General features: G+C 40.2%; 1 long non-coding RNA gene across 1 annotated transcript; it reads left to right on the forward strand.

Annotated features, from left to right (window-relative positions):
* Positions 1-318: 318 nt before the first annotated feature.
* Positions 319-25249, forward strand: LOC111261485 (uncharacterized). The gene is made up of 4 exons (XR_015311518.1): positions 319-716; positions 1875-3033; positions 4069-4885; positions 23068-25249. It is a non-coding gene; the product is annotated as an uncharacterized LOC111261485 (long non-coding RNA).
* The last annotated feature ends 6 nt before the right edge of the window (positions 25250-25255 follow it).

The raw sequence follows: 25255 nt of genomic DNA on the forward strand, positions 1-25255 counted from the left end.
CTATGTAGTCCCTACGGCTGTTATGAAATACAAATTGATATGGCCTTTATGAAACTTAATTTTCTTTAATGAAAATATGATTTTTGAATGACGAAGTGCTTATTTTGCTTCTTTGCCGTTCAATAAACGTTCGATTAATTGCGGGAAAACACTTTACTGCCACATTTAGCCCCACCTTGTATGTGTATATACATAAATTGCTAGAACTCGTATCAGTGTTCGTTATTTAGGTCCTTAAGTATAATATTTTTAGTTTGCTATTGCTATATAAAAACGAATGTGTGTTGTCTGAATAAAAAATTTTACTCATGCGTCGTCAATACCTTGGTAGCAGCTAGAGCGTGTCGTCGGGGCCGCGAGGCTAATTAATTCCAAGATGGATAAATCGCCGGCCTAGCCGTAACGCTCAGGGTCTATGGTAGTACCTTTCAGTGCGGTGGAAATCGCTACCGAAGCTGCGATTTTTTAACTCGACGATCGGCGAAGATGTCGAGATGCTCAAGCGCGCGCATCAGCGAACACGATCCTAACAGCCGACAAAAAGCTCCACTTTGAGCAGGTGGAACATGTCCCGCAGTTACAAGGATGACTTGACAATATTAAATATACGCGCTCGACCAGCAAACCCTGAGCAACTGCCAGCCGACAATCGTCGAGTGTCTCTGGCATTGTGTGAGAACGCGTGGCGACTTTAGACCATACGTCGGCCCATAAAAGTGAGTAGTGCGGTTAAGTGTTACGGCCCGCACCAATATTTCTAGCCACTTCAGTTCCTATCGCTGTCTAAAGACGGTTAGTAGCACTATGTTGTCGCTATAACTGAAGTATACTTTATTCAATAACTCCATGGTCCTAACAGATAAATTTTCATTACGGTTTAAATTTTCATTTTCGGCACACTTTCATTATGCTGTATAGATGTTTCAAAATGAGATCTATTTTACTCTTTGATTGGCATAATTGGGTTAGCGAAACTATCTCATCATAAATTAAGACATGACACTTTGCAAATCGTTCTAAGATATGGCTCATGATTTCTTTGAGGGTACTGACGAAATACGTCATACTGTTGTGGACTTTACATTAAGGCGGTAATCTCTGCAGGCTCAGTATATAAACGAAAAAATACCGCTCAAACTTCAATCAATAAAGATTCGAATTTATTACAATGGTTCCCGCGTTCCCTTCAAGTTGGGCTCGGCCGCCGTCGTAAATTATACAGTCAGCTACAGCGCATAAATACAAAAGCATAACATATGTAATTAAGTAAAGTTAATTTGTAAGTTTACATTAGACCTCTTAACTAGTTAAGTGGTTGGTTTCAAACGCGGTTTCCTTCCGAAGCAAAGTCCCACCCGGTAAAAAAGCATTCGAAATTAAAGACATACAACTCCTCTCTATGAACGGGGCACCAAGAGGAAGTGGCTTATTATTTACTGTTATGTAATTAAATTTTTTTGCCCACACTGTAACAGGTAATAATAACGCCGTAGAGTAAGTTGTTACTTACATCATTACTTGATTACGTATTCATAAACAGAATCATTTCAGTACGAAGCACTCCGAGGTTATGTTTCCGCGATCGATTTACTTTTTTTAAGACTTTCGGTAAGCCATTTGCCCGTTGACTGCGACAATTCAGCTCCATGGTAAATAACGCAATGCATTTACAAAGTTAACGTAATCATTAAACATTACTCAAAATATTTGTAACACGGTTTTATGATACATATTTCTGTTGAAAAATCCTAGAAAGGGGAGATTTGTGCAAGACATAATTACGTACTTCCTTTAGTATCTGTTACGCTTGCTTTAGTTAATTTCATTCCGTGCCGATATAATAACGCACTACTCATCATTTCTATGTTTCCGAGGGCAACGGTTGTAGACGTACAACGTTGCCCAACTTGGTCTGCGGTCATTTCATCGTTGTCGCTGCATTGACCCGCTCGACGGATCCGGAATCCGTCTAAAAAATGCCACGGGTCCACCCAACGAGATGAAAAAATGGAAATAACTAGTATTTACCGTTGTGTACATGTACCGCCTCATTTACGACAAGAATCATTTCGTAAAATAGAAACAAATGGAGTAGCGTTTACCACCGGTGGAACACAATGCAACAAGTAGGATCCGTCAAGCTGGCGCGAGTGATGTTTATATACATGCGATCCCGAGAGTCCATTGGCGACCCGTATTCCTCTTCGTGAGCGGACCAAGTAGGCAAGGGAGTGCTTAAGTCACGTGTAAGAAAAATGATCTGCACGTTTTAGCATTCGGAAGACTACACTCATGCCACGCGTGAGGTACGGCTCGCTATTAGAAAAGGTTTGCTTTGGAAATGTGTAACGATCAATCATGATTCGACTCATTTGATCGATTGAATTGGTATAAATATGCAAGGAAAATTTTCAATTTGTTTGTCATTGTGTTCGCTCTAGACATAGACATAGAAACGGATGGATATAAACATGCAGGCGAATATTATGATACCAAACATATTATATTATACGAGTAGTCCTTATAAACAAATACATTATGACATGGTCATCTGCTTCGCAGACGACAGTGCGTGTCAGATCTTATGATAAGTTACCCTTATGTTTGCTCTTCATGTTACTTTTTTCGAAAAGAAGCTGTTCGTTTAACGTATAGTGTGAGGATTCGTGAGAAAGCTCATCAGTGTTAAGTTAGGCAAGAATATGCTTTACTATGTTCGCGTCGCTAGATTCCTTCAGAAGCTGCAGGATCGTTTACCGCGACTGCATAGATGCAACGTATGAGGCAGGTTACTTATGGATCCGTAAAAACTGCATTCAGAGTCACACCGATGAATGCTTACTTGCTAGCACGCAATGTTCGGCCTAAAAATCAGGCGGCTACTGTACTTATAGCATGGGAAGGATTGTTGGACAAGCATCAGCGCCATTTTTATTAAAGGATGTCCAATCAAAAATCCTTAAACGTCGTCCATCTGGAAGATACACAGGCACTTCGCTTGTAGCTACTATAGGCCAAATCATCTTAAACACGGTAAGATAAAGATATACTTGCCTTGGAATGAATTGCACAGACAAACATCTCAGTCGCTGTGAATTTAAGACCATGTCCAATTCAGCTACACGTATGCTTTTGCGAAGGATAGCTTGCTACGTTCACGATATTATGTTCCCACATTCAGTCTGCTAGCACAAATGCCACCGAAAACCTTTAAAGCTCACCTATCAAAGGCGAACTTTTCGATTTGGATTATTCGAAAGCCTGCGGCATGCTACACTGCATCGCTGCTAGAGTCTATAAAAGCAAAGTAGCAATAAAAGGCTTCGTTGGACAGTTTTCAATGTAGGCGAAAGTTTCACTTCTGATAGATAAGCCGTAGGACTCAAGTCAATTTACCATAGTTTAACTTGTGCAGCACGTACACGTACGAGAGAGACATACGCAAATAGTACTCGCGAGAATATCCACGCTAGGTACGACTGAAAATTGCCTTGAGAAAACTTTTCGTCAATTACCCACTTAACTGAACCGAGAGCTCGAAGTCAGACGACAGGTGAGTACAAGGTAAAGACGATGAATAAACGTGCGCGGGTCGAAGATTGTACTGAAAAGCTGGAAGAATATTGTTTGGAAGAATTCTAAGTACTCAATTATTATAAATGTTTAGTACACTATACATAATTATAATTGCTCTTATCATTACTTAATTTGCTTAACAAATGCATTTTTAGAAATGCTTTTGATGTAGATTGCTCTAACAGCGTGTTATTAATATGTAGACATTGTTTGCTATCCTTCCAGTAAAGTTCCTATAATAAGTAATTATTGAATGAACTTTTTTCATATTACAACATAGCTAGAGGACACAAGTGACTGGGTCTAACCGACTTGGTTAACTTTAATCTCCTAGCGTCTTCACGTGTCACATAAACGGTGTTGTCTTTGAGGATTTTTAGAGATGACCCGCTCTTTCAACAATAGAACTAGATTTTTGTATAACAGCTATGCAGTTTCGAGCCGGGCACGTAGTACTGAAATGATAGACGAATATGATGTGGTTGTTTACAGGTAGAACGAGAAAGCCCGTCCGACTTAATACGGACAGGAAGCGTCATCACAAGAAATGGTGCGTAGCTAAGAACGGCTTTTATCCGCTCCGTAGTGAAACTCGTAGGGGGCATTTTCGTAGGTGTGACTTGGCGTTAGCCCGCTCGCTCAGAAAGACTGAACCACATCTCTGGTAAGCATTCTTGACACAAGATAGCTAATTAATCTGGATGCTACTAGCGTTATTGGATTGTCGACATGTAGCAATCATCTGTCGGCTCTCTTGCAGAACTGTTGTTAGAAAGAATGATACGGCTGTGAGGCAATTTATAACGTAGGCAATAAAAGGTTATCGTTACGTTCTGACATCCTAACATTTATCACGGACACGTTCGAATAAAATACTAATCGCTGATTACTCTATTACTCTATATTGATTATTTATCCACGTTGCACGTATGTACATTTCTTGTAACTGTTAGCCTTTTCCTTACTAACATTGTTAGCGATAGAGCATATTAGGTAACTGGCACCGGCGTTAACGTTACCGTATAGAAGGCCTAGAGTTGGCTCTACAACGTTACGTGCAATAGGTTTCCAGCGAGCGTATTGTCACCAACGATCTGAGACGAATTTCGTTAGCCGTATCTGTTCGATAGGTGGCGCTGTAAGGCCTGACCGCGGTTAATCTCGTTGTTTACATGCCAGTTAGTCAGTAAGTCGGATTAAATGTAGGGCGAAATGTGCAGACGCCCCGTAAACATGAAGTGACATGTTTAGACAACATCGCTCAAGAGATGATCAATTCGATCAGTATATTTTAATTGCTTTACTATGTGTAAGTTCTTGTCTGTTTTACTTTTGTGTTATACTATTGTTATTTTAAGAGGAATAAAAACCTTTACTAGACGTTATTTGAACATAGGATTTCTACAAGTATACTAATTGTTCCAGATTTAAAAAGTCCTGTTAGAAAAAAAAAAGTATAATTCTTAGTTATACATTTTTTAGTGGAATTTTATTTTTGAGGGGCCGGAGCACTAATGGTGTAAGTTGCCCTTATGTTTCTGATGGTTACGGCTCAAATTTCTCGGGTGTCCTAGCTTCATATATCAAAAAAAGTGCTTGCAACTATATCTATAGAGTCCTTTTATGTGCTATTGCTGACCTTTAATCGAAAAGTTGTATTTTACAATTGTGCAACGCATTGGAGCTAGTTAAAATAACATGGGGTTGTTAGGTTGTTTAATTGGAGGTCATATGCCTTTACGGTATTCGAAATGAAAAAGACCTATGTGCAGGGCGTTCCTGATCTGCTGTACGAATGTGCAGCAACAACAACCGAAGTTCTCCACGTTTGAGTTTTATTTCCATTTTTTTTTTTATTTCCATATTTATTGTTTTTAGTACTGTGTTAGACAGCTAAGTTACACAAAGTTACAGTGAATCTGATAAAAGCCTGCTTTCTTCGATTAACCTGCAACACTAATTAACCACGAATGTAGAATAGCATCAAACATTTCTGTATGTTATTATGATAATTTCGTTTTAAAGTTGTCTATTCAACAGGCAACAATATCACACTTATGACTAAAGAAAAGTTCGATCTGTTCGAAAACGTTTAGCCAAAGATGTGATCATAAACAGTTCATTGGGATTAATCTGACTTAAAATGAGATCCCGGCCTTACTGTTTTCGCGGCTTCCAGTTCCTTAAAGCATCGTTTAGCCACACCGAGGTACCAAGGTCCAGCTTCGTGTGATAAATGCGAAATCATTTAGGGGTGACAGAATTTAAAGAGACATATTTCGAGAGACAGGTTTTTTGTACCCAATGCCCAGCTAAGTTCAACGCTTCTAGCAGTTTATGTAGACTTCAGTAGGAGAGATATTCACACCGCCCAATTGTATAATTACCAAATGAACTATATCGCTTAAGCAAGCATACACCCTATTCACTTTAGGTAGCTTAAATATGGGCGTAATTTTAAAAACTTCTATAATCCTCGGCAGTAGATGTTGCCATCAGACCGGTGCTATGCTGTGGCTTCTAAAGGCATTCACTCATACGTTTCTGTTTGTGGGGCAACCATTTATTGGATTTATGGGATGTATGCTTATTACTCTAAAAATATATTGCTTACTTAGAAATTACGGTCCTCCATCCGTTTATTTATTTTTAGGACTAAAAGGAGCAAATACCCCCCAGAACCACCACAATGCATCATGAGTAGTTGCATGCTTCGCTGGTTAGATCCCGTCATATACTTAAGGCAATTTTTCGTTATTTGCTGTGCCAGAACAATTGAGACTGATCGCAGATACATTGCGCTAAAGTATCATGCTACCTCCATGAACGTATTAAATAGATTCCTAACAACAACAACAACACATCTCAATCAAGGAACAGCGTACGATCTAACTGTATTTAAAATCTCTTTAAAAGGGTCTTTGGGCAAATATAGTTTCTAAGCGGTACGACAAAATCGTCGAGGGTGGGCCGCTTGTACCTCACAAAATTGAAATACCCGAATATGAAGGTAAAAACCACAATACTACATTGCACAACGACCGTATAAAATAATATTTGAAAAAAAAACATCATAAATCTGTGCACTTTTGCCTGTCAAGAGTAGAATCGTTCGTTATTTCAAGTCGTTTATGGCTCACATATTCCGTACAGGTCGTACGGAATCGTACGTAAAACGCTGAAACAAACAAACAAACTTCGAATCGGCGGACTGCCTTTTTTCGTCAATGGTTTCGAAGAGGCGTTGATTCAGACTGTTGTGGATTTGTCGATTCGAAATTTGTTTTTTTAGAAACCGCTACAATGAAAGCGGGGAGACACTTAGTGTCAATTAGATAGGTTTCCAAATCTAGGGACTATAAAACAAGTCACTGTCGAGTGCCCGTTCATGGTTTTTTTTTTTTAGTATGCCTCTTCGTAAGCATATTTACCAGTCTTTGTGATGTCAGTCGGGGGTAAAAGGTTCATGGCAAATGAAATAAATAATTTTGGGCGTCTAGATAAAAAAAAAAATAGGATGTTTTCTTCAGACACTCCTCTTGATTTTGCAAGTTGGTAAATTGATTGTTCACAACACATCGTTTAATTGTAACCAAATATAAACATTCTATGTAATAATTTACTGCTACTACGCGCACGCATTTCTCTTCCGTTGACATAATATCTATTCTAATTGTACTTTTAAATCTTGTCGCTTGTCTCTAACTTTGGCTGGGACTAGGGCCCGGCTGTATCTATCTGAAAAGCTCGATTATGTGAGTAAGTAAACGAAATAGCAGAAAAATGCACAAATATACAGGTCACTCTAGAAATTATCCGGCAGTTTATCAGAAGTTCCCCCACTAATTCTACGCTACGTCTGTCCAGTCGTGATGTCGTTAATTGTGGCTTGTCTAGCACAAATCTGCTCGCGTTAAGGGGCACAGGTGCACGAGATGACTTCTTAAAATTTTACTACCGGTAATGTGACTGGCTTGTTTTTAACAATGGCACATTTTTCCAATCTCCTCGTGGTTATGTTTCTTAAACAGTTAGACCGAAATAGCTGACGAACGAATAAATGTATATAAAAAAAAATGAGCTACGGCCTAGCACAGCCTTCCAGCCATGGTGAAATCAAATAACATAAACAGGTGTTTATATACATAAGCAAACAACACGTTTCATGAATCAGTTGACCTCCCAAATATATATATCGTGCTTGATTTCTTTGGTTAGAAAAATTAAAGAGCGCCAATGGTAAACTAGGACGATGCGTATCTTGATGCATAAACATTATGGCTCAAAGCAGAAGTCTAGCTGAAGTCAAAGGTGACAGCCACCGTAAATAATATTCCTTTTCATTATTATTTATACTTATCATTTTAGGGATGAAGAATGAACTTTTCCGTAGGCACAAATTGTTTAATATTTGTGCATTGCTGGCAGGATCCTAAGCCTTCGCTTTTGGTTTCTTTCGACGCCCGCTTTGACAGCCTACCCCAATGCGATACATTTTAGATCAACTTCTTAAGCTACTTACGTTAATACGAGATGGGTGACCTCTTCCATCACGAGAGCCCGAAACGGACTGCGTGAGATGATTTGCAGCGTCTTACTGGAGAACTGGGTCAATGAATTTACTTTTTTAGCTATCGAACTGGTAAAGCTGGTAAAAGTAGATTCATAAGCTATGCTATGATAAAAATCGTATCGTTTTTTTGTTAGTGACATTTTAGCTGTTTCAGGTGCTCGGAAGGTATGTCACATTGCCTACTCATAACAAAACGATCTGTTTTTGTTGACCTTTGAGTTTCACCTATGCTGCATGAAATGTTCGACCCTAATCGCCAATCCTAATTGACTGAAGAAATAAAACTAAAACCTAGATACTTTCCGCCATATTGGCACAAAGTGCCTTGTTCCAGGACGAATCTTTATTCGTCAGAGGTAAGCTAGCCGTATTCTGGTTACACTTTACTTAACCCGTATTTGTAACTAGGTTAAACAGCAAAAGGAATGTGTGGGAACTGTAAAGTGAAGAATCTCTGAGGCGTGACGATGGCCAAATTATTAGGGGCAAGCAAACGCTCGGAACCGGCCCCAGCAGTGCCGTTTCGAATTTGCCGGGTACATCAGTAGTCCTGCAGACAGGTGCAATACAACGACGAAAATTGTTAATAGAGCGAAGTAAGCTGCGCAGTACAGCCGTTTCACGAGCTGTGGTTTTCCTCTGAGATCCTAGTCAACTGTGACTTTGACAGAGAGCAGATTAAATGAAGACAAAATAGCCAGCTAAAAAAGTATGAGGCTATAGTTCGTAGAAACGACGTCCCACTAGTTATCAGACGTTCACTGAAGCAAATTATGAAGAGAATCCCGAGCTTTTTCAGTACAGCAACAAAACACGAAAAGTTTCTAGTAATCGTAACCTTTTAGTTATATGACTCAACTTTGTATTGCCTTATGTTTCTCGGTGTTCTCATTATTTTTATGCGTATACTTTAGTCAATTTTCGGACAAATGTACTTCTAGAATCGTCACACTTATGCTGGGTACTACAGTTCTCTATTTCGCCTCAAGAACTTAAGACAAAAATGATTAACTGGTGGTAATAGGGTCCGTGGTTAGTTTTGTGTTTCGGAGAATGAACTTATTGAATGAATATAACATCAGAAAGAGGATAACCGAAAATTCAGATACTTACTCTAATAATTTAAGCCAATTTTAAAGTATAGTAAGTTATTGGCTTTACGCCGATGTTTGAAACAAGCGAACGTACATCACCAATTAAGTTACCGCTTGTTCCCATGGCCAATTACGTATAGCTATGGAAGGTTAAATAATTATTCACTTTCTTTCTTTAATCCTCTTTGACGCAGGCGCACTGTTCATTTAACAGCTGTTATATATCGATGCTGACAACCCTTTTCCATAAAAAATCGAAAAAATTAAAAAGTTTGTGATAGCACAAAATTTTTCCATCGTTTGTAAGCACAAGCACCGATGAAAGCAAGTATTAATAGGTAGAAGTTAGTTCTGATTCTGGTTTTTCGAGTGCTTTTACTGCACACTACGGCCATTCGTCAGCGGCTGACACAAAGTCCAAGTTACTATCCAGGATCTTTTTGTACTGAAATTTGACTAGGTATAGCCACTCGACCCTAGCCGATCAGTCGAAAACCCCCATGTGGCTTCGTTCTTCCACTGGTAGAAGGCACTAGAAGATAGAACCAAGCCGGTGACGGTAAGTTGTTCGGGTAATGCTGGGAGTCCTGGGCGCACCGAGTAGGATGAGATATAAGGTAAAGGGTCTTTAAAGTAATTAATTTTCCTTTTGGTTGGGTGGCTCCTAGCTCTGCGGGCCACGGCTGAAGCTATAGTCTCTAGAAGGTGGTCCAGCAGGACGTCAACTCGAGTGTCAATGACGGAATGGGACGCGGGTGAAGAGAGAAGGTGGTAGAAAGAGAAAAGAGATGACAACCACTATCAGCATGGGAAAAGATGGGTTTGGCTCGTCCTCTTCGACGAATATAATAAAACACGAATAAGGGAATATGATGGGCTGTGGGTCGATAGGGCGCACAAGGTTAGTGGGAAAAGCGAAAAGGATGCCTCAAATACTGGGGCTTAATTGAAGTAAATGCAGGATTCAGGAGAGGCATAGACCTCTATATAGTGAATCGACGCGTTGTCAAGCCTGCTTCGTTTCACGGCGTTCTGTATAGCGACATAGTTCTATAGTTTTGAAGCACAGAAGTCATGTTTCTGACCATAGGACTGCACTTCTGCTGCTAATGTTGCTGCTGACGTTGTGGGAGATGCTATGCATCGTTCTCTATTGATATTCGGTTGGATTCCAAGTCTGCTCGATAACCCCATTGCGTTTCTCGCCTTCTCCTAAGCTCGCACGTATCCCTGGCTGTGTCTCGGCTGTATATAACCTTTCGAAGCAGCCAACTCAAGCGAGAAACAAGGCCCGCCAGCGACGGTAATGGCGGCAGCAGAAACTGGCCAGCGCGAGCATGAAAACTTGATGGCAGGATAACTGCAGCGGCGCGTGTTCGAGTTAGGACCTTAATTCCCTCGCACTGAGCCCGCTGCAACCCTGGGAGGTTCGCGTATGAAAAGGCTATAGTGGGTGCTATAGCCATCCTGTTTTCCCTCGCTGATTGCGCCTGCAGGGGCGAAAGAATATTTAAGCGAAATCAATCATTAATCTTTCATCTTTTTCATACCAGGCGACGTAAACTGCAACGAACACTGCCATTTGAGCAGTAATCTGAATATCTAAAGCCCGTTCGAAACTGACGCGTTTTCCACATTACGGTAAGGACCAAAGGGGCTTTTCGCTAAACTGCTAAGTTCGACCCGGCACTGTAAGACAAGTAGGCTTACATTCATTAAATCGAGCTAAGATTTCTAAAAGAGGCTTTTTATCTGTTAATTCTCGTGCCTAGATCTAGGACGGTCAGCCTGATCCACAGAAAGCATGAGTTGGGATATACGTTCTTGACTATATTTCGTCTATAAAAAAAATATTATAAAAATAACTTGAGGCCAGTAGTGTTCGCATATCAAGCGCCTATTAAAATATCTGCTTTAGATATTTTCAGCTTTTCCTTTTATGCTTTGATTATCGCATAACAGTGGGTAATAAAAAATGCTACTTTTTAGTTAACGTAATTGACCTGGAAGATCTGTGTTTTGTTCAGTCGAATTAGTTGAGTATTCCAGTTGGAGCCAAAATGCGTCAAAAAAGTAAATACGGTCAGATTCAGATAAAAAATAGCTTCAATTTTCAAGGCCGACTGTGTTAAACTGCTGACTAGCGACATATAAATCTGACATAACATATTTGAGTAGTCGCAGACGTGATAGCTCGCTGTACTTAGATAACATTCTGTATTATGTATAGCCGGGACGTTCTGTCTCTACAACTAATTGGTGGTATCTAAGCGAGCTTGACTGGTTTTACATGCTTCTGTACGTAACGTATCGAGATGGAAAGAGGAACAGATGTCACTAAGGGGTAGAAAACGCTAATTAGCAGATTGATTTGTAGAAACGAAGCTACGCAACGCAAAATTACTGAAATGCTTCATACTTCTCAGCACGCAATCGCTAACGGTGTTATGCAGTTGAGGGAAAAGCTTCCGTTATCGTCCTATAAGATTGCCAGCGAAAATGGAAAAAGGTGCGCTAAGAACCGAGAGGAACATATGATTATTTACGAACTCCAGAAAGATAATTTCGTTTCGTATGATGCCCTCCAGAATAGATTAAGGGACCGTTAACTCAGTGTATCAGTAACAGTTGCCGATACAAAAAGCCTGATTTCAAAGGCAGTAGGCCTTCCAAGAAATCACAACTGAGTGCTTGAATGAAACAAATTAGCCTACCGAATGGATAAACCGAGTGAAGAATTGGATCGTTGAGGACCGAGAGAAGGCCTCTCTCTCAGACGAATCTTATTTGCATGTGCTCGGAAAAAACGTGCTGATAAACGATTTTCCCAACACTGCGTAGTGCCAAAAATCAGCAGTCCATCACAATTATGATGGGGTCTATGATTTTTGAGAAATGCACTCCGATGATACATTTCGCATACGAAATAGCTAGAGCAGTAGGAATACGATAAGGTCATCGAGAGCAAGACGTTACCTCAGGAATGGAAATAGCTCCTTGACCACGCTTTCATGTTCAATGGGGCATTTCGTCACAGAGCTCGGTGTACCCCTATTTTACATGCTCTAATGGCGTTTAGGTGCTAACGTGACCTGCTTATTTGAAAGCTCCCAATTCTATAGAGAGCGCCTGAAAAATCACGGGTTCGGGAAGGTCAGGAAATAACAAATGTACCATATCTCCGTGAAAAAATTATTAATGATGAGCAGCGGAACTTATTTATAGAGGAGACAGCGAAAAACTGTATCACAAGTAAGCCCTAAGAAAAAATGGTGGCAGTTATCGCAAGGGCGGTGCCACAAAATAGTGATGATTGCAACTGTATCACGTTTTTCTTAGCTAATTGAAAACGTTTACCGATTTATTTATCAACATGCGACGTAAAATGGTACACTTTTTACAAGCCAAAAACAGCTTAAAAACATTTCTGTTTAGTGCTAGCCAGTTGGCCATCAGAGCTAAACTATTTGATCATATTTATTGAAGTCTATTTGATTGAGTACTTACTATATATATATATTGGCTAGTGTCGCTGATTTTCGCTGTTTTTTTGGTGAATTTTAACCGTTATTTTTGAGATCAATGCTCGGTAAAAGGCATTTGCCCTCGAAGCCCAAAACTTCCTGCTTATTTTCCTATAGAAGTTGAATTTGTTTGAAAAAAAAAATGCACAGTCGGCCTATTTTTCCATTTGTTCAAGGTTTAGCAGGTGTGTAACGCCACGTACTGCATTTTACTGCGTAAGCATAAGAAGCATGAATAAGAAGACTACGCTGGTGGCTGGAACAATCCTTGATGATTTGTAATGAAGGTGATTTGAAAATACCCATAGTAGTCGTAGGTAGAAATCGGGATTGGAATAATTCGATGCAGTCTACGGTCGTTTGCACGTCGTCGATGCACGAGATTTTGGTTGACGTGCATCGGAACCTGCTGGGAATACACAAAGGTTCCTTATTCTTCAGCTTTAGACGCTAGCATCAAAAGTAGAATGCTTTTTACAACGCCTGGAATATTGAACAATTAATTGGCACTATTACATAGCTGAAAAAATCTTAAAGCAATTGTTGTATTCCACCTGCACTACAAATTCAGTTGGGGAGGATTTTTGGGCATGTTTGGCAACAATTTTATAAAAAATCCTGTTTAAGTTATATTCTGTGTTATTTGCTGATTGAATATTATTTCTAAATGTTGAGAACTTTAAAATCACGTAGCAAATTATCTGAACGTTGACTCGTACGATGCAGTGACAGAACCATTTCTATGTGAGCGTGAAAACTATTGAAAGTTTAATATATCAAAATTTGCTTTAAACGAAGGAAACATCCAATACTTAACTATTTCACCCCAAAGCGAGACGTTGGAATTATAATAATAATGCATATTGACCTCTAGGTACCTCAACTCCTGTCGTGGCCCAGGAGCGTTTTGTCGTATTGCAGGAAGTAAGAACACCAACGTTTGACGTTTGAAAAACATCACAACAGATTCAATTAACTTATCAGTACTCAAGTAAATCGGCACAATACCACGGTGCTATGGCTCGAACCGCGTTGCAACAAGAACTTAGTGTTTCAGCATGCCAACATTTGTCTACCAGTTTCAATACAATTATTATATCAAATTAATACTCCAACTGCCTGCATCCAAAATGGCAGCAACAGTTAAAAACTGTTAGGGTCTTGAATATGATTATAACTTCAGTCTTCTTTTACATATCATCACTGTTTAAGTTGCATAAGAATCTACGTAAAATATACAACTTTTTCTCCTATCGTAGGTGTATTACCATACAAATCACCAACTTCAATAAGCATGTCATTCAATGATCTTTAAGATATCCCCAGGGAGCAGAGCCTGTTGGTCTGCGAAACAGGCGGGGTATTTAGTGGGTCGTTCTAGCCCAACTAATCCAGAAGGTTCTCATTAAGCTATGCTCGTATATTTCAAATAGTGTGCAGGTACTCCTGCTAGATATAAAACCAATTAACTAGCCATTTAGCCATTCACCAAAGCCCTCTTCAATGCATGGAAAAATAGATCCTTACAACAAATTCAAGTAACCGGCACCGCTTTTTGTGTTGTCCAAGTCGCCCAGTTTATCATTTTTTTGCCTGAAACGTTGCACTAATTTCTCTTACATTCGCATCATGTTTATACGTAAAATATGGATTTACAGTTATGTCGGTAGGTAACTTTATCGCTTCCAACAGAAACTAGTATCTTTCTCCAAGTATGTTATCGCAAGCATTTCTATTCGGATCATCTTCAGTGAGAGCATGTACAATTGCTGAAGACTAATTTGAGTATTTGCAATGTCTTCAAATGGTATCACACTTGATTACTTTCGCACCATCTTTCTTGCACTTTGTCGTGGCTAATGGACTCCGCTGATGTCCTTGGCCTCCAAAAACACTTTTATGTGATTAAATGTGAGCCTGTCTGAAGCCTTTTGCAGTATTGACCTTGTGCTTTTACTGTATTCTTATACGTTCATTAGCATTGTGTAATTAATTTTCCTTCAAAAGTTAATCTTCCTCGTTCTATCTGCAACTAAATGCAAGCTGAAGAAAACTTTGTAAAAGTTTTTTTATGTCATGACACCGTTTGATAGTACACATTTCTAGAACACTTTATAAACACGTACATATTACAACGAAAGAAACATATGAATCTATAAAGAAACACACATCTGCGGTTATAGAATATCAGAACGAGTCGGTGGGAGCTGCGTCGTCGTCTCTGCCGGCCAGTCAGGAAATTAAATTGGCTAACTTTATTTTGGCGCCTGCAGTGGGATAGCTGGCGATATGGCCGAAATCGCAAAAGAGTTGCTCGGACGGCCTGCAGGTCAGGAATGGCCCCCATCTGGGGCCGTTCGAGCCAAGAGGAGGTCCAACCGATCGGTTGGGGATTCGAGTGGTTCGCGAAGAAACGGAAATGGTTACTGAACCAAGTCGTGAGGCGGTCGTGTCAATATTTGCGAGAAGCGGTCCGTGTTTGGCTTCAAGACTGATGCAAAGGAGACACAGGAAAACCTTAACGAAGCTCCTTCCCCTCGGAAAAGGCGGGCTCACTGGAACAGTTATTTTACGGCTACAGGGAGAACGAGGAGACGTTTTATTTGTTTGTGTACATGAAACGAGCATTGCTGGATTAACTAGAGGTCAAACTAAAATTAAGCGTCTTCCTGGCAAACGTCTAAAGAAGTGCTAAGTCGGTCAGCATCTGGAGTCGATTCGTGCGCCATGCTAGTTCCAGTGGTCCGAACTTATATGCGGTAAAAGCCTGACTTCCGTTTCCTTAAGTGCACCAAGCAAAAAAGATGAATTGCTGTCGTTGTTCCGACAAAGTGCTCATCAATACCAGAGTCCGCCCGCGAGTAGGAGTTAACATTGACAAACTATAAAACTTGATAAAATATCATTTTCAGTTCGGTGTATCAACTAAGCAGTCTTTGGTGAGCGGTGGCAGTATGAGTGCTGCGGAAGGATGGAAAGTTAACGTGTTCACCTTCAACAAAGGCCACTATATAGAACCGGTCCAAGGAAATCACGACCAGTTCTGCCGAGAGTCAAAGAACTTCTCGATTGTTGTTTCCGACTTGTGGTCAAGGCCACCTGAACGTTAGCGTAACTGTACACAGCAGCATGTATGGCATGCTACTTTTTGGAGATATTGGTTCCACTGCGTGAGTTCGTACGTCGTTGCAGCTTGTGCCGGCTTGCAGATGAGAGTCATAAAAAGCACATGCATTTCTACTCTGTTGATCGGAATCCACTAGAAACTTAGCATCTATCCTATCTATTGTATTGCATCTACAGCCGTTGTCACTACGAGCATTGCTACGACAAACAAAGTGTATTTACGACCGTCGGTACGGCTGCATGCCTGACCATATTCCTGCCAGCTAATGACGGCTCACTTCAATATATATGTATATATCCCTTTGATGCCATCGCTACCAACGTATAAAAGTGGCCATCGCGGCATATCTATGACACATGAGGAATTATTACTAGATGACTGGTCTCTCAGCAGCTTATTACTCGTCAAGTGGCCCTTAATTCGGTCCAGCCCGAGAAATCGCCGGGCGTGAGTTACCCTGACCCCTCTCTGCCCTTATATCGTTTGTTCTGTGTCCCGTCACTTCCTGTCACCCCCTCAATTCTCTCTCTTTTTTTATGGTTTCCGATAGCCTTCGAAGAAAGGTATTATTATTACATGTTGTTCGGCTGCCGCGGTCGTCTTCGTCGTGGTCAGACAGAAGCTCCGGCATCCGTCATTTGTCTATTACTTCGAAGTGTACTAATTGGACTGCTAGCAATAGTTTCCTTTCTGTTGTCTCTCCATTCTGTTACACCTACTTGTAATACGTACTGCTTCTAGCTCGAGTTTGTTTGCCGGAGTTAAGCACAGAGTATTCTATTTATGAACGCATGGTTTAAATATAGCAACTTGCAAGCAAGCAAGCAAGCCTTTTCAACTCATGGATAGCCAAAATGAATCCCCAGTTAATCTCGATTAACTAGCGTCTACTTTCGCCGACTATCGCCAGTCTTCTTTCTGACAGGGGCAGAGGACGAAGGAAACTCAAAGAGAGGAGCTAAGAGAAATAATATTGTTAATCCGAGCATGGAGATCAGATAGTTTGCTAACAGGTAACGTAGACTCGGAGCGGAATTCCGGGTAGTGGCTGTCGCAACTCAAAAGGGGTATCAATCACTTAGATTTGGGAAAATCTCAATGACTTGGACGTAGTCATCGAACGGCATAAATAGCGAATATTGCAGTGTCGGTGAAATGGGAATCATTCGGTGAGGAGCAAAGTGGTGTCATAAATTAAGTTTGCATAGAAGATCCAAACAGGGAAAACGAGGAGCTATATCTAAAGAAGCATAGAGAAGAACTACGTGTCTCATTAGCCCGGAAGCCAACAGCCAATCGTGTGCCCCTTGTGGAAACGCACAGCGGTGGCGCTGACGTGTTCACATTCATAATTACACGCATGCAGCTACTTACTTAATCACGGACCCGCCAAGTCATCGATTTAGCGATAGAAAGTAGAGCTAATCGGGACTGCCACTTTCCAAATTGCACCTACAACACTAGCGGGTGGGCTGGTAAAAGCAGTCTACAAAAATAAACTGCAGTTACAGGAACGCGTTCGCACTCAAACGCGCATCGCCCACGTACGAAATGGAATTGATCGCAGTACCGTACAATCAGACCGATTTAAAAGAGAACATTTGAGAAAATTCTTCACTCCAACACTCTACCGGCTACTATCATCCTTAAGCGTTTGTAGCACCACTATAGCACGCGATATATTTTTAGGCAGTCGAAAAGTAATGCCTGCGTATACTATCCTCAATCCACTTTTCCAACACCTATTCCCGCATTATGACTCATCACGGCAGACGATAGAAATTTGGAGGAAGATGAAGCAGTCGTAGGGATTGGCTAACTGCTTTACTGTCTGTAAAAATATTGGCCTTAGACAGGTATCATGGATAGTTTTCTATATGAGTACGCATTACGTTTCGATAACCAACGTTATCATTAAGAGATCTAGTTGAGAAAATCTGCGTACAAACTAAGGAAGGGCGAAAATAAGGAAAAAGGCAGGTGTAAAAAAGGGATCACAGATAATTATTATTTAGGACTTCTATGTAGAAATATCTTTCTTATGGTTTTATATTTGAGGCTAATCGAGTAACGTGTATTAGATGTCGTGTGTTTTAGTAACTTTGACTCGTTCGGTCTTTCAACTGTGCTGTAAGGTGTTTAAGCACTTGACAAGGGGCAGATATTATCGGTAGGGGTTAGGGAATAAGGCCCACCTTGTACGCGTGCCGCTTCGTGGAGACGATTTGATTCTCCCGTGTGTACAATAGCAGAGACAGTACAGTGACGATGTAACAGTTGTATACTGGGCCCTTTAACATATAAACTTCGCCAACCTTATTGGCGAAAGAGCTACCTGTTAAGTGATGTAATTTCGAAACTTGCGTCCCTAACTCATGGCTCATTGTCAAGAAGTTTTGCGAATCGAGTGCAGTGATTTGTCAATTTGGGAACGTGACAACTTAGACCACTGGGGCTAGTACCCAGTGAATATCGCGTCCGAGGCCTCTATTTGATAATACGCAAGGTTGGCTGTATTGGAAGTGTTCCATCCTGTAAATCTAGTTTAGTCTTTTTCTTTGTTTAAATATATATGTTACGGACAAATATATATTTAAAAGATTCATGACTAGTTATTGCACCATGGAACTGCGTCACGCATTGAATATTTTGTCTCATACATAAAAATGCTTGTCCATGAGCCTATGCATATACGCACGCTCCACGCCTCTTTTTCTTGCATAGTCTGCGTATAATCGGCCATCGAAGAGCAGCTACATCTCCATACTCTTTTCTCGCTCATAATTTGGAAACCAGTGCAGATTCCCCGGTTTCTTGATAGGCATATTTTTCCCTTTTCCTATCCCCCATTCCACATTTTCGCACGGCGTCTTCCTATCGAAAATAACACTTGAGTGAGTGTCTTTTCTCTCGCTTCACATTGTCACTGGATGTTCATCGTATTCGTCTATGCACATCTATCCGAGCGATAAGAATCGATTTCTTTCGATAAGAACCAATGAAGCCAGTGAATGCGTACGAGTGAGCCATCATTTCGTCTTCATTTGTTTTGTCTGAATTGACTTTCTGATTATTGAAGCCGACCACTGGACAACGATGCCTTCGGCAGGTCGGCTCGGTCTTCCATTCGTGCGTTTGTTTACCTGCGTACCAGGCTGTCTAAAAGACTGGGAATAAATCATTAATTTTGACCAGACGTATCAAAGATGTTTTTACTTTTTCGTCTACTTTCTGATGATGGGAAAACAGGAGGGTTTTTTTAATTTTCGGATGATAGTGAACAATTCATTATTTTAATTTAAAATTTGTCTATCTTCTAGTTTCGAACTATGGTATAGAACGATTTCAAATTTTGTCTTCAGGTGAAGTAAATTCCTCAAGTACTTACTTCAAGTTTACGTTAGTCATGTATTTCATTATTCAAGTAGCTAAATACTTGTAGTGTGGTGATTGTTTTACGCAGGCTTGAAGCATGCCAGACCACGTCTGCATTTCGGCACCCATCGTGGTGCATTATATAAATCGAATTTATAATAGAACAAGTAACAAGAGACCATTAACTGCAGTGCTGCTGATAGATCCCCGGTTAAATTTTACAGTGCACTTGACAGTCATCTTTGTTTATACGAAACAATCAATGAAATGGCGCATGGAAGCCACCCGTTTTTATTTTCAACGTGGCTTCATAACATTTCAGAAGAACGCAATTATTCATTAATTCAGTGTTGAAATAAAACCGAAAAATATGGCACCGTTTGGGGTGGACTGCCGATCCCAAGATAAGGATCTGGTTTACGAGTCGAATATAATTCGAGGCTTAGCATTTATGGATACAGGTAGAGCGATATAGGCAACGCTATCGTTGACAACAACCGATGGCACAGGGAAGAATATATCCACTGAAGTCTTCTCTACCTATGCCGAAAAATCTTTTCGATTGCGTGGCCAAAATGGCCTCACCGTTATTTACCTTTAAGAACTTAGCAATTGAGAGCATCAAAATTTTCGGCTTATACAGGTGCACACGGCAGGCCTATATGGACCAAAAACTGATTTGTATAGGCCGGTAGCAATTTCGCGGGTCGAATTCTTTTCTTTTTGTGAAAACTTGTGATCACAGCTAGCGAAGCTGATGCCCTCTAATCATTTATGGATAAGTTAAATTACCCATGATAAACTTTCATTTATGATTATGGCGATCTGCGCCGCTATGCATACGCCGGTAGCCTTATTTTACGTTATGCCAAAGAGCTCATCAAAGCTTCTTTCAAAAACAGCTTCATTTGACGCTTTGTTGACAACAACGACATGTCGTACAATGAAGTCGTACACTAAAATTACAATATCGTATTTTATATACACATTGTTCTCAAGCTAAGCTTGTGCTTTGAGGCCACTTTAGTGCCCTGTAAAACTAGCACTTACAACATCCGGTTCCATATGGGCTCAAAACGCGGTGATCCGTACAGCCTTGATCCTCCCTCTGATCCATATACCCCCAGGGTAATAATGTTATATAACTCAGTGTAATGGCTTTTATAAACCATAATTTGTTTTCAGTTTGCCTCTAAAATTCTAGCTTTGGCATAAACGAAAGTATAAAAGAAAGAAAAACACTGACTTTTTTCACTCATCCTTGTTGCTTTTTTTCCTTGTTCAGTAAATACGAAAAGTACTATCTAATTGCCCCCAACGTTAACTTTAGTTCTTAATATTTAATCAAAGGAAAGGATTTCGGTTACGCAAATCGCACCAGGTTTCTCATCGGCGTAAGTTCTCAAATTTGTATAAAAAATCAACTGTACCTTTGTGATGGAATTACCTTAATTAAGTATAGTTTTACCTTCTTATATACATATACATATATATGTTTATTCCTGAAATTTTAACTGCTTAATTTTGATTACTTACATTTTTACGGACATCAAAGGCTACATATATGAGGCGAAGTACGTTCTCTACATAAATACAATTACGAAAAAGCTGAACGTTCAATTTATTTCCAGCGGACTTTTGCTCCAGAGCAACACGTTATTAAAGTGGACTGAAAACAAAACAACTGATTTCTATAGAGGTCTATTATATATATATATATATATATGGTTATGCGGTATGAGCACCTTGATTGTTGTAGAGAATGGCGTCACACGGGCTACATTTTGTACGATTCCTTTACTGCTGACGAGCGAATTAACGCTATGGTAACGGTTTACAGAAGCCTATGTTAGATAAAACATTTATCTTATCAAACAGTCGTTTATAGCACATTTACAGAAGAAGAAGAATAGGAAATATTATAGAACAGACTTCTTAGAATTAAAAAGTTCTTCTTCTAATACCACTTGTACAGCATGCTAATCGACCAAAGATATTGTGGCTTCCGAACAATTTCTCCTTAGCCTGATATCTTGACCCTTTAAGTTGAAACAAAGCCAAGATGAAAATCTTCGAGGCTGGATTGACCATATCCAGCTAACCACACTTCTTCATTGAGTTTGATTACGTGTCAACGGATTGACGCTCGCGTAGCTTGAATTGACGCAATAAAAAATACAAACCATTTTTAAATTAAATTGTTTATGAAGTTTTGCTTGTATGCGTATTTACACCCTAGGGCTTTGAAACCTATAAATCTGACGAAAGGGTGAATGTATCAAAGATACGATGTCATAGTTACGATGTCTGATCAACATTGGTTGTTGTTTTCGAACCTGGTTCTACTATTAAATGCCCTAATATGTTTTTATCATTTTTTCATTCGTACCTAACGAGGCAAACGCCTGACCCAGTTGCCCCAGAAGATGACGATAACCGAATGATATGTTATGGATCTTTGAAATTTCTCAGCTAAAGAACTAAAAAGGTGTCCAAGTTGAATGACATAGCCTAGCTAAGATAAGCACACTTAGAAATGTCAACATATGTATCTATCGTGTTCTTCTTTATTTAAAAAAACGCTCATCATAGTAGTATAGTATCCCTTTGCCGGCCGTAACCATTGCACAGACACAGACGTACACGCTCAGCGCATATTCTCTCAGTTTGAAGTTCTGCTATTTTTATATAATATATCTGTTAAGCATCTCGTTGAGTGTCTAGACCATTGGGAAAAATGCCCAAATGCGTGATCTCGGTCTTTGTCTCGAGTACGTCCGTCCTTCGTATCGCGACCCATATGCGAGGTCGACGGTTTTCTTACCATCCACAGTAACGATTCCATTCATTTACTTTTTTTTTTTTTTTTTTGGCTATCACTATTACAATTTTTTTGTGAATGGTAAGTGTGCTTCCTAATTTTTGTGTTGGCAATCAGGCGTCTTTTTTCGTGTACCTACAAATCGTTTTTCGACCAAAAAATAGTGCAGTGCCTACTATCATAAGTGCAGCGTATGAGTAAAACACATATCATTAACGATGCGATTTCAATTTCGTACTAATTAGGAGACAGTTCCGGTTGTATCATTTTCATTACATACGCGTTTGTTATAAAATAGATAGAGGCAATTGTGGCTACGGTCAAATTGTGTTCATTACCGCCATAGATAATCATGGTACGGGAAACTATCTCCAGTATTACTGTTATCGTGATTTTTCCCATATTTACCAGTATTAGCGCCTATCTATATCGTGATATATAATATATACATTCGATGAAATTGCCATATTTGGCCCACTCACTCGGCGCGTGCCCTATACCATGACAGCATGGCCAAGACTTCGTCAGTGCATACACATGTACCTACATTGGCAAAACGTACTGTGCATGATATCGAACGGGAATTACAAGTGATCATGATGATCTTCATAACCAAGAAGAACAAATGATTCTACTGTTGCTTCGAGTGAAAACTCATCAACTCACAATTAAAATCTATGCTGAATCGTATATATTACACTCCTATCCAACTGCATAAACTGAAATCTTAACGTGTTTTTTGTGGCTAAAAGTAGAGACTACTAAGCTTGATAAATTTACTGTTAAAGAAAGCTGACATCTGTTATTACTGTCGTCAAGCTCTGTAGAAGATAAACATTTTTGCAACTTCGACGATGCATTGCATTGAGGGTAATTGTGTACGACTTAAAGGCTGAACGAAAATGTCTACGTTGTTATGAAGGCAATGGAACATTCTGAGGTGCGGACTTATAACCTTATAAATATTCGTCTTTCAGAGCAACAGCGAAAGAGACGTTAGCATATGCCTTAGCAATGACGGAAACGCCAAGGAACTGGAAATGCACGTCCTACGTTGAATTGCTGCTGGATGAAGTGACATCAAATCGGGATTTGGAACATAACGAAGGATATGGTTCGTTTCAAATCGATACCTCGGCAGGAGTCTGATGGAGCCGCAAATATTCCTAAGAAGCTGTCCCACAGATGAAATCATTAACTAAGCGTACCGGTTATTAAACGTACTCCATTTTGAGCTTCTTGAGCTTATGCTGTAGAAAAGTGTCAGAATTAACAAAGCCAATGTGTCGAATTATGCATAGACGCAATGTCTGCCCAATCTATTGTGTAGTGCGTTGGTTCTCTATATTTCGAATTTTACGACCGATATCGTGCCGCTAGGCGTTCGATCAGCTAGCTGGCTTTCAGCGCGAAACGAAGCGTATCAACGCACGGCTTCCAAGCTAGAATGCATTGGTTCCAATAACTGATGGCCAGCAGCGCTCCACCGTTCGACGGATACGTGGGTGCTACTTGCCCAAGAGTTTTTATTACGTTACCTTTTTACTTGTCGTAGCGTCTTCGTCCCGAAGTACAGCAGAGTAGGGGTTGCAAACTACGTGGGCGGATAGTTTGAAGTTGATCCAAGAACAACGAAAAGATGAATGAAGCGGTGTGGGAAGTATCCAGCATTTGACGCGAATATAAATCGTCCACGAGAGACCGTTTTATAAATATGTACGTATGGTTGAATCGTATGTATGGTCCAGAGCGGGAAGTGATCAGTGTGGCTGGAGCCCTGAACCGTTCTGAGAGCTATGTTGGATATGTTCGTGGAAATAGAGATTTGAAGGCACTGCGACACACATATATATATATATATATATATATAGATATATATATATATATATATATATATATATATGAATAGTGTAGCCAACTACTGGTTTAAACACTGGCTTTTTTCTACTTGGCTTCGATTTCGATATCCTGTTTGCCCGCCTGCCTGCCTGCCTACCTGCCTGCCTGCCTTCGTTCCGACTTCTCCTTTTGTCGTCTTTTCCTGTTACCCTAACTTCGTTATACATAGTTATTTGGTTTTTGTTTTATTTTCTTTTATTTTGTCGTCATACTAATTACTAGTAACACCGTCATCATTTTTTCCTTAAAGGTATATGTATACGTGTGTGTATATATATTATGCGGCATCGCGTTTCATTTTTTCTTATAGGCTATTATCAAAATATGTACTTCATAACCGTCGACTTCAGTATAACACTTCCATGCTAACGATATTCTTCTGTGCTTTTCGTTCTGCTAGCTTCTTTTCGTTAGGTCTCAGGTCACTCTGCTTCCATGCATATAGTTTAGCTAGATTACACAATCTTGCACCAAATATGCGCTGTTCGTACGTATACGTTTGTATACGCTGACTTCAGGAAAAGTCCCCAGGGGTAGACGACGTTGCACAAGACAGTCGTGCCGATTTCGTCCGTTCGATCCATCGATGAAAGCGCTTTTTATGCAACAAGAACATGTAGCATTTATACGGAGGGTAAACTGACCGTTCCATTCGCTCGTTATTAGACCGTGTACCGCTCACCTATAGAAATGAATTGCTACACACAGCACTGGACTCCGACGAACTTCCAGCTGTTTCGACGGCGCGCTAATTTTCTGTACAAGGCCGCGCTGGCTAATTGAATAGTCCTATTTATTGGGTTTTAGTATGTTTACTCACAGTCGACATTAGGCGTTTATTATCGTACTTTTTTTGCCAGTGATGCTGTTTACCGTCGCAATTGTCTTCAGCTACGAATATTGATGCTGCCTTCGCTCAGTCTGCGCTAAGGTGTTCCCTATATATGTTGCTACACACCAGGCCATACGAAGTTAACTGTGTATCGACATTCTCCGGCAAGATACATGCTCATAGGTAGTTTGCGACGCGCCGATATGTTGTGATAATTAGCTATCCCCATATGTCAGCTAGTTGGTGACTTCGTACAACAGGTGGTACGCTAATATCCAGTTTGCGTACGGTAAGTGAGGTGCGTGAGACAAGCGGCAATTTTGTTTTCATTTGCCTACGCTTAGGTTCAAATCAATCCAAAGGCAGAACGCTCACTGCCGATGGTGGACATAGTGCATATATCAATCGTATGTACGGCGCAGAATTGAACAACC

Source organism: Varroa jacobsoni, unplaced genomic scaffold (assembly GCF_002532875.2).
Source record: "Varroa jacobsoni isolate VJ856 unplaced genomic scaffold, vjacob_1.0 scaffold_562, whole genome shotgun sequence".
Classification (NCBI taxonomy): Eukaryota; Metazoa; Arthropoda; class Arachnida; order Mesostigmata; family Varroidae; genus Varroa; species Varroa jacobsoni.